This window comes from Vespula pensylvanica, chromosome 20 (genome assembly GCF_014466175.1).
Source record: "Vespula pensylvanica isolate Volc-1 chromosome 20, ASM1446617v1, whole genome shotgun sequence".
NCBI classification, from domain to species: domain Eukaryota; kingdom Metazoa; phylum Arthropoda; class Insecta; order Hymenoptera; family Vespidae; genus Vespula; species Vespula pensylvanica.
The window spans coordinates 2886262-2896072 of NC_057704.1; the positions used below are offsets into that span (position 1 = coordinate 2886262).

At 29.7% G+C, this 9811-nt stretch overlaps 1 protein-coding gene and 1 long non-coding RNA gene across 10 annotated transcripts in view; both read right to left on the minus strand.

Annotated features, from left to right (window-relative positions):
• The window catches only part of LOC122635994 (tropomodulin), a 63826-nt gene that overhangs the window by 36093 nt on the left and 17922 nt on the right, over positions 1-9811 (minus strand). Inside the window, exon 1 of one of the 9 annotated variants that reach the window (XR_006328827.1) lies at positions 4937-5151. The exons of the other annotated variants lie outside the window; for them this stretch is intronic. The gene's annotated coding sequence lies outside the window, so the exon portion shown is untranslated. Of the gene's footprint in view, positions 1-4936; positions 5152-9811 lie in introns of those variants that run through there. 9 annotated transcript variants of the gene reach the window in all.
• LOC122635996 lies at positions 5216-7014 on the minus strand. Its single transcript, XR_006328831.1, has 2 exons — positions 6642-7014; positions 5216-5294 (listed from the first exon to the last, which is right to left on the minus strand). It is a non-coding gene; the product is annotated as an uncharacterized LOC122635996 (long non-coding RNA).

The window sequence follows — 9811 nt, forward strand, 5'->3', positions numbered from 1 at the left end:
AAAAAAAAAAAAAAAAGAAAAAGAGAAAGAAGATAAAAACATTTGTTATCAAACGATTTCAATGGCGTATCAAAGTTAATCTTTCGAATCTTACGTTCATACGTTAATAAAGATGGTATTGATGTGAGGGGAAAGGGTTAGAAGAAAATAGAACGCAATTTCACGTGCCGATATTTGTTACTTACTTCGAAAAACATCGGAGTAGAGTTCTAAATCGTTTGGATTTATCGTTTTAATGTTTGCTACCGGTCGGCTTGGCGTTTAATTTAAGATTTCGAAAGTGGATTTTGGCGATTTAAATTTCAACACCACCCCTTTCCCTTCTTTCCTTCTCTCTCTCTCTATCTATCTATCTATCTATCTATCTATCTATCTATCTATTTATCTATCTATTTCTCTCTCTTTAAAATTATCTTTTCTTCGTACGATAAAGAAAATTATTTACGATGTTTCTATTAATTCTATCGTTCGGAACATAGACGACGATACATGTTAGATTTGGATTTTAGAAGGTTGGTAAGGTGTATTTGTAAAGAAGAAGAACACAGAACGTGTTCTCCGACTTCTAAATCGGAAATCGTAAAACAGTTCAGTCTTTCGTCGGTCTCACAATAGAATCATGTTATTCGTTTTGAATCGAATCGACGATGCCCGTTCGATGTCGTTTACCTCGCAGTTACTCGCACACGCGATTCCGCGGACGTTTTATGTTGCATTTAACGGGCGTACAGACACATACACAGACAGAAACACAAACGCAGACGTAAACGTAAACGCAGACGTAGGAGTTCATATATATATATATATATAGATGTGTGTATGTGTGTGTATGTGTATGTGTGTATAGATAGATAGATCATTCTCACTAAAATGTATAAGAGAACGAACAGATGATTTTCGAACGGATATTCCTAGAGTCGTTTCGATCGACCATAGTCGATAGGTATTTGCTATTCCGTCATATTCTTTAGTGGATATGTGTATATAATATTTTCGAGTTAATGTTATCTAAGATATTTTTATATTAAATTTAGAGAGATAGGTAGAGAAAGAGAGAGAGAGAGAGAGAGAGAGAGAGAAGGAGAGAGAAAGTAAAATAGTACGAGCAATTTTTTTTATGATCGAGTATTTCAGTAATTATAATTAAATATGATATTGTATATCTATATGTATCAATATAAATTTGTCCAATTTGTTGTTAATATACGAAAATAATATATATATATATATTATAATAATATTATATATATATACGTATCTTTATTTAAATACATGTTCATTTTTTAGTTCGAAAATAGCGAATATCTTCTTTTTCTAGAATTTAGATTCTTTTTCTTTTTTTGCTTTTGTTTTTATTTATTAATATTAAAAAATATATTTTCAAGATCAAAATATCTTGTATATCTATATGTATTAACAAGTATATAAATTTGTCCAATCTCTTAATATACGAAAATAATATATATATATACATTTATTTAGAAAATATTATATATATATATATATATATATATATATATATATTCGATATAAAAGACGAGATAATATATACGTATTTATATTTAAATTACGTTCGTTTTTTATTTCGAAAATGGCGAATATCTTCTCCTCGGATTTGAATTCTTTTTCTATTTCTTTTTTATTTTTGTCTTTATTTTTTAAGATCCAAAAATACTATGTGAAGCTGCTATCTCTCGTATTCCAAAATTTACTTTATCAGCAACTTTTTCATCAAAATTTCAAATTCACTTTCTCTCTCTCTCTCTCTCTCTCTCTCTCTCTCTTTCTGTTACGTTTGCGAGGAGTATTTCATCGAAAATAAAGTCTCCGGAACACGTTAGAAATGATCTGAGGAAGGCCAAGACGAAATATTTCGCGGTGCATACCGTACGTCGGGAAATGTTGGAATTTCAAGAACAAATCTCTCCTAAACGCCTACGAGTAAACGCGAACAAGACTTAGCGTGTTTAGAGTTGGATGCACGTGCGCTTTGTCCTTCTCTAGATCGACGTTGAAAACTTTACGAGACGCGAATAAGTAAGTAAGTAAGTAAGTAAGTAAGTAAGTAAGTAAGTAAGTAAGTAAGTAAGTAAGTAAATAAGAAAATACATAACTACATAGCTATCACGATGTTTCGAGAGGAATGACAGTAAAGGTGAGGCTGAATGATTGAAGGGTAGAGAGGGAGGGATAAGAAGATAATGTAAATAATAACAAAATTAAATTGACCTTCGAGAATATCATATTTAAATTCTTCTTCCTTTTGATCGTAAATAAGGATAATATATTGTGACGAGTTATTTTGTCAATTTTACAAAATAAATAAACACTCGGCTAGATATTTAATGTTAGTGTTAAATGATTCATATATGTAGTACGTATACAGTTAAATGATATAGAGAATAGAACGATAAATCTTTCAAAATGAAAATTTAGAGAGATATTGTAGTAATATACATACATACATACATACATACATACATACATACATAAATTCATACATACATATATATATATATATATATATATATATATATATATATATATATATATATGAGAAATAGAGGGACGATCGTTAAATACGGTTTAATCGTTTAGCAAGAAAAGGAATAGAACCAATGAGAGAAGGGACAGCAGGTGTTTAGATGCGTTTCATATGCCAAGAGAAATCTGTACGATTTGAACGAAGATATGGCAATGTTCTTTTTGGAACGACAAAGCTTTTGCATTCAACCTCGGAAAGCTTTATAGATTTAATTAATGAGGTTATAATGATGACACTCTGTATCGTGTCTTATTCGTAGAGAAGGAAACATAAATTACCAGATTTGCTTAGTCATAAAGAAAATTCAAATCGTAAACATATGTAACTATCATACATATATATATATATATATTATATGTGTGTATAGGTATATGCAAATACGCAAAATTTCATTATTCCTTCAAAAACGTCATTTTCGAACGTTCACTGTTTCTCGAATCAAAATCGAGAAAGGAAACGAACAGAGACGTTAATCGAACACAGAACGTACTCGTAAATTCTTCAAAATCTGACGCACGAATTGCTCTTTATATTAATAGAACAGGACGTTCTATTTTTTCTTCGTTTCTTTCTCTTCTTTCTCATTCCTTTTTTATTTATTTTCGTTGTTCCTTTATCTCTTTAGATCTTGTCTCTCGTCCGACGTGTTACGAGGTGGCAATCCATCGAACGCATTTTTTCTTTTTAACCACATTGTCCGATTATAAACGACTTTCATCGTTTTATTTTTCCTTTCTAATTTTCTTACTAGATAGTACGATCATTTCTTTTTTTTTTTCTTTCTTTTTTTTTCTTTTTTTTTTTTTTTAATTTGATATAGATATAAACGAGTAACGACTATTTTACATTTCACAGTACTTATGTATCGTTAGAAACAAATTCTTGTACATCGAGCAAAGAATAGAAATGTAAATTTTGCGATACTAAAATCTATATATTGACAATCTTATAAATTTAATAGTAAACAAATCATTATATAAAAATATTATTTTCTTATGTGAAAAGTCAAGCATAGTAATCAGGCATATACATATTATCTAATATATAATATATATTATAATATATATAATAAACATATACATATATAATAGAATAGATTATTTTAAAGCGAGCTCGATCCTTTCTATATTTCTATAAAACGAACATACTTCTCTTTCACGAAGATGAATCATAAAAGAAAGAGAAAGAGAAAGAGATACAGAGAGATCGAGAGACGAATCTTGATGAAAATCAATAAAAGACTATACTAAAAAAAAAAAAAAAAAAAAAAAATTGTTAGATCTTCTCCAATTAAAAAAAATTAAGTAGAAGAAGAAAAATATTGAAGAGGAAGGAGGGGTGTGGAAGGATTAGGGGTATTTTCTTGGCTGTATCTCGATGTAAAACGAGAAAACGTGTAAGTACAAAGTATCTCTCTCTCTCTCTCTCTCTCTCTCTCTCTCTCTCTCTTCCTGCGATTATTCATCCGCGTAAGTTTACGATTTTCATGGCTGTTTATCACGCTTTAAGTTGGAAAAGCAAATCGGCCTTGGGTCCTGGCAACGGGCCTATAAATGCAGAGGGCTATCTCGAACTTCTAAAAACGTTCCTGTAGATCGATCCATTTAATTTCGATCAGGTTTCTCTCCGCACCTTAGAATTATCTTCTTTGATTCTTTTGCGTTTTTTCTTTTTTTCTTTCTTTTTTTTTTTTTTTTTTTTTTTGTTACTTTTTATTTATCATGTATATATATATATATTTTTTTTAATTACCTCGTAGCATCTCGTTTTCTTCTTTCTTTTTACTCTTTTTTTGTTTCGGTTCATTTATTATTTAAACAAAATTTTGTTTGCTTTATTTATAAGAGGAACGTAGAGAAAGAGAGAGAAAGAGAGAGCGATCATCTTCGATCGAATCAATTAGTATGAATCGTTCCGAGTATTTCGAATGTCACGTGCTGTGTCGTTAAAACGGTACTCGAAAACGCATAAAATTTATCATACTTTTGACTATCGTTAAGGAGCAATATTTCATTTGTATTGATGAAATTTATTCGAATTTATATTCTATAACAAAAATTTTTGGATTTATATATATATATATAAATTCGAAAAGATATAGCTCCGTATAATTGCAAAATGACATATAATTTGAATTAAAAATATTAAAATATTTTATCGATTATCACTTATCATCATCATCATCATCATTATTATTATTATTGTTGTTTCGTTTTTTTTTTCCTTTTTTTTTTTTTCTTTTATATCTAATCGTATAAATAAATCGTATAATAGTACAAGATAATTTTCTTCATTATTATCGCAATAAATCTTTCGTATAATTTATATATTTCAAATGTATATCGAACGATCGATCAAATGATCGATCGATTTCGATACTCGAAAGCTCACCTCGCGTCTAGTTGTAGTTTTTCGTGTCGTTGTCCTAGTCATCGATGAAATATTCTCATGGGGAGAATCCCAATCCTGGAATATCTCCGTGGTCGCCATGATGCTCTTCACGAATTAATTAAGTGCTCTTTCTTTTTTATATAAATTAACACAGTCAAACTTTTCTTAAAAATTTTTCTTTTTTTTTTTACAAGATTTTTCCGTATCTTGGAACAAAATTTCTTTTTCTTTTTTTGTTTTTTTTTTTTTTTTTTTTTTTTTTGATTCTGTTTTCTTTTTATTTGTTTGTCTGTTTTTATTTTCTTTATTAATAAACGTTCACTGTACCGTTCACTGTAATAATTCACGACGTTACACACTTAACGGAAACAGATTTCACTTTTTCTTTTTCTTTTTTTTTTCTCTCTCTTTTTTTTTTTAGAAGCTTCGTCCTCACGAACAGATCATTTTAATCTGTAACTCTTTTATTCGATTTCTCTGTTAAGAATGTTACTGTTTACGGAAAAAGGGCTAATGATAATGATCGGTATTATAAAATGTAAATGATATCTTTTGATGTAATTACAAACTGATGCAAATTATAGTTTCGATTCATACGAGATTTCGTAGGAATTATTTTTGAAAAAGAAATGAAAAACAAACAAGACAAATAAAAAGAAAAAAAAGAAACACATCTACGATAATGAAAAAGACTTCGTTTAATTTCGTAAAAAATCGATACGAGATCGATATTTTCCTGATGAAACTGAACAAAAACGATCCCTCTTCGTGTTCGTTCTAAGAAATTTAGCTTTTTGTGAAGTATGATACGCACGATCGTTTAAGAGAAGCTTAACGAAATGAACAGAAAAAAAAAAGAAGAGAAAAAGATAATAGAAAGAAAATCACACAGATGCGTATAAAAATGAACGAGACGAAAATTTCACAAGAGGGATATTCGTACGAATAAAAGGGTATCCCGAAATTTATCGACTATCTTGAACGTTTGTCAGACGTTCGATCCCGTCGAATTAACGATTTCGACGAGATTATTATTTCTTCGAAAGCTTTGAACAAATCTTTCGATAGAGAGAGACCGAGAAAAAGAGAAGAAGAAAAAAAACTTCAACTTCTTTCTAAATGAAAGGGAGAGACACAAATTTCGATGGAAATCAATCGCGTATCTTGAGCACACAAAGAAAAAGAGAAATAGATAGATAGATAGATAGATAGATAGACAAATAGATAGATAGATAGAAAAAGAGAGAAAGATAGATAACAAAAATATTAAAAAAAAAAAAAAAAAAATAGAAAAAGAAAAATGAAGACAAAATAATAAATAATGATAACGAAATAGGGAAAAAAAAGTAAGAATGGTGAACAAAAGTGATAAGATAAATAAATAGATAGATAGATAGATAGATAGATAGATAGATAGATAAATAGATAGAAAAAAAACAAAAGGAAAAATAATAAATAACGATAATGAAATAGAAGAAAAAAATAAGAAAGGTGAAAAAAATCATCAGATAAATAAATAGATAGATAGATAGATAGATAGATAGATTGATAAACAGATAGAAAAAATAAAAAGAAAAAGAAAACAAATAACGATATTAAAGAAAGAGAAAAGAATAAGAATGATGAAAGAAAATGATTAGATAAATAGATAGATAGATAAATTAATAGATAGATAGATAAATAGATAAATAGATAGAGAACACACTAAAGTATATGCGTGATTGTAGGTGGACCACGCGCGACTGAGCTTTTCGCGGTTACTCGCTTCTCTTCTCTCTTGCGCTCCCTCGTGTGTCTTTTCTCTTGAGAGTCTCTCTTCTCTCTCTCTCTCTCTCTCTCTCTCTCTCTCTCTTTCTATTTCTTTCTCTCTTCCTCTCTCATCTTTCCCCTCCACTCATCCGTATTCCAGAAATACGGAGAAACATGTATAATTAGGACGGTCCGAGAGCAGCGAAGATGACGAAGACGATTTGCTTCTCTGACTCGCCAGACGTTTTTCTTCTCTCCTTTAGAGTTGTGCTTTTTCATTAACGATACTCGTAATGCATAGAACATGCTTCAAGTATCTATATAATGGTGTATATGTATGTGTATATATATATATATATATAAATATGTATATATATATATATATATATATATATATATATGTAACGCGGTGATGGATCGATCGATCGTAAATCGATTCTTTAAAGAAATTTACGTTTACTTGAAGTAGAGGATCGATCGATTTTATTCCAAGATTTTATTCGTTAGATATGTGTGTGTGTGTGGGTGTGGGTGTGTGTAGATTTAATTAATATATTCAAGGTTAATAATAAACTATGACGCAACTTTCAATAGGAAGTGAGAGTGAAATTAAAAAAAAAAAAAAAAAAAAGAGTTTGAGATGAAAACATGTCATGATTATACTTTTTCTGATTTGTTTTATCTTTTTGTTTGTTTATTTATTTATTTATTTATTTATTTATTTATTTATTTATTTTTATTTTTATTTCTTTTCTTCTTTTTTTGTTTTGTAGATTATAACAAAATTCTTAAGCTCGTAGTTTTGGTATTTTGAAATGAAACAAAACAAAAAGAAAAGAAGATCACGACGAAAGATTAATTTCATTTTTAATATGATCGGGACCCTTAAAAATTTCGACATTTAACATAATTATTGACGTTGATCGCTCGCAATATTTTTTTTCCCCTTATAGCATAGTTTCATCATTTACTCTATCATGAATTTTTTCAAATGAAAAAGAAAAAAGAAAATAACATTCGTTTCCTTTTACGATCGCATCACGATGTCCTCGTGAGCTTTATTTTGACGAAATTTTTATATCCCCTTACAAGTGACGTCTCGTTGATCCAAAAAAAAAAAAAAAAAAATGGAGAAGAGAAAGAAAGAAAGAAGAAGAAGAAAAAAGAAATTATCGACCGGGAGAAAAATTTTCTAGGACAATAATTTACTCTCTTTTTACGTTTCTTCATTAAGAAAACAACGTCATAGTCGTTCGTTTCTCGACGTAACGACGACGATGCATCTGTTTGACGTCATAGTGACGTACAAAACGTTGCAGGTGCACTCAGATCAAGTTGGAAACTTTCAAAAAGTTTACGAGCTTTTGCTATCGTTCGTTCGTTCGTTCATACTTTTTTCTTTTCTTTTTCATTCTCATTTTTTTCTCTTTTTTTTTTTTTTTCGTTGCCAGCTGCTATTTTTCGAAACGAAATATTTGAATTGTACCATTCGATTGTACGACGACAATCGTTGACGTAGAAACGTTATCGTTCGATGAAGTTAACCACCGACTACGTCATCGCGATTTTAGGTCTTGCCTTTATGCAGCGACCTCGTTCGAATGCACGAATGTATTCGCGATTTGTGTGTTGGTTAGCTCCGAGTTTATTTAAAATAAATTTTAGACAAAGAGAGAAACGTCGTCCAACGACGATGACTACAACGAAAACGATGGAAACGACGAAGATCGCGAAGATGAGGAGATTTCTTATCGTAGAAAACGAATTTTATTGACGACGATTTGCTGATAAAAAGAAGGAGAATAAAAAAAGAAAGAAAGATAGAAAGAAAAATAGAAAGAAAGAAAGAAAGAAAGAAAGAAAGAAAGAATGAAACGAAATGATATTTATCTCTCGAGAAAATTCAAAGTTACGCGAGTTAATAAATATTTATGTTAGATCGCGAACTTTTCGATCTGTAGAATTTTTCAACGTTCTTCTTCTTCTTTATTATCGTCTTTCTTCGTCTTTATAGTTATAATATCTTTCTACGAAGAACGACGATTTTCTTTCTTTTTTTTTTTTTTCATTTTTACGTGAAAATGACTGACTTTTACGTCAGCCATTTTCTTTTTATGATTTCGAACGAACTCTACGAATTATTCGAGTATCTTTGCGAGGGGTGTGGAGAAAGAAAGAAAAAAAAAAAAAAAAGAAAAAGAAAAAAAGAAAAAGGTAATAAAAAAAATATTTTTCTCGATGATCTGAGTTCTCCATTCTCCACAAAATCGCAAATTGGAATTGCAACGAACAGGACGGATATCAGATACGCGTTTGTTTGCGAACACGCAGAAATAATATTTGGCACGGGAAGCGGTGCCCCTTTCCGTTTATGCAAGACTTCAGGGAAAATCTTACGATCTGCTGGCGATCGGTAACTCGCACTTTATCCTTTACTTCCCATCCTCGTATAACATGTATTCGTCTCTTAATATACTACGCTATATTTATTTATACTACATCTTGTTACACTATATATTATTATCTCTCTGTCTTTCTCTGTTTTTCTCTTTTTTGCTCTCTTTATATAGATATTATATACAAAATATAAATAAAAGACCGATTATAAATTACATCTCTCTCTCTCTCTCTCTCTCTCTCTCTCTCTCTCTCTTATTCTTTTTACATATACATTACATATAATATATAAATAAAAGCCCGATTACAAATTAGTCTTACTTTATTATTAGTTAAACGTGATTACATCGTAGTATACTTTATAAATTTATTTAAGATTTTTATTTTCATACCTGAATACCCTAAACGCCATTAATTATTTCGTACGATTTCGTACTATTATTTAACATTCTTTTCTTCTTCTTTTTTATTTTTTTATTTTTTTTTGATTTTGTTTCTTCTTTTCTTTTTTTTTTTTTTTCTTTCTACGACGTTAATTACGCCCTATGGTTTTCGATGATCCTTTATTTTACGATTCCTTTTGCGCTTGAATTTTCCTTTTTTTTTTTTTTCCTTCTTCTTAATCTTTTCTTAATTCATTCATTAAACGTTTAGGGTAAACTCTTCTGACGGATTTTCTTTTGTCTCTCTCTCTCTCTCTCTCTCTCTCTCTCTCTCTCTCTCTCTCTC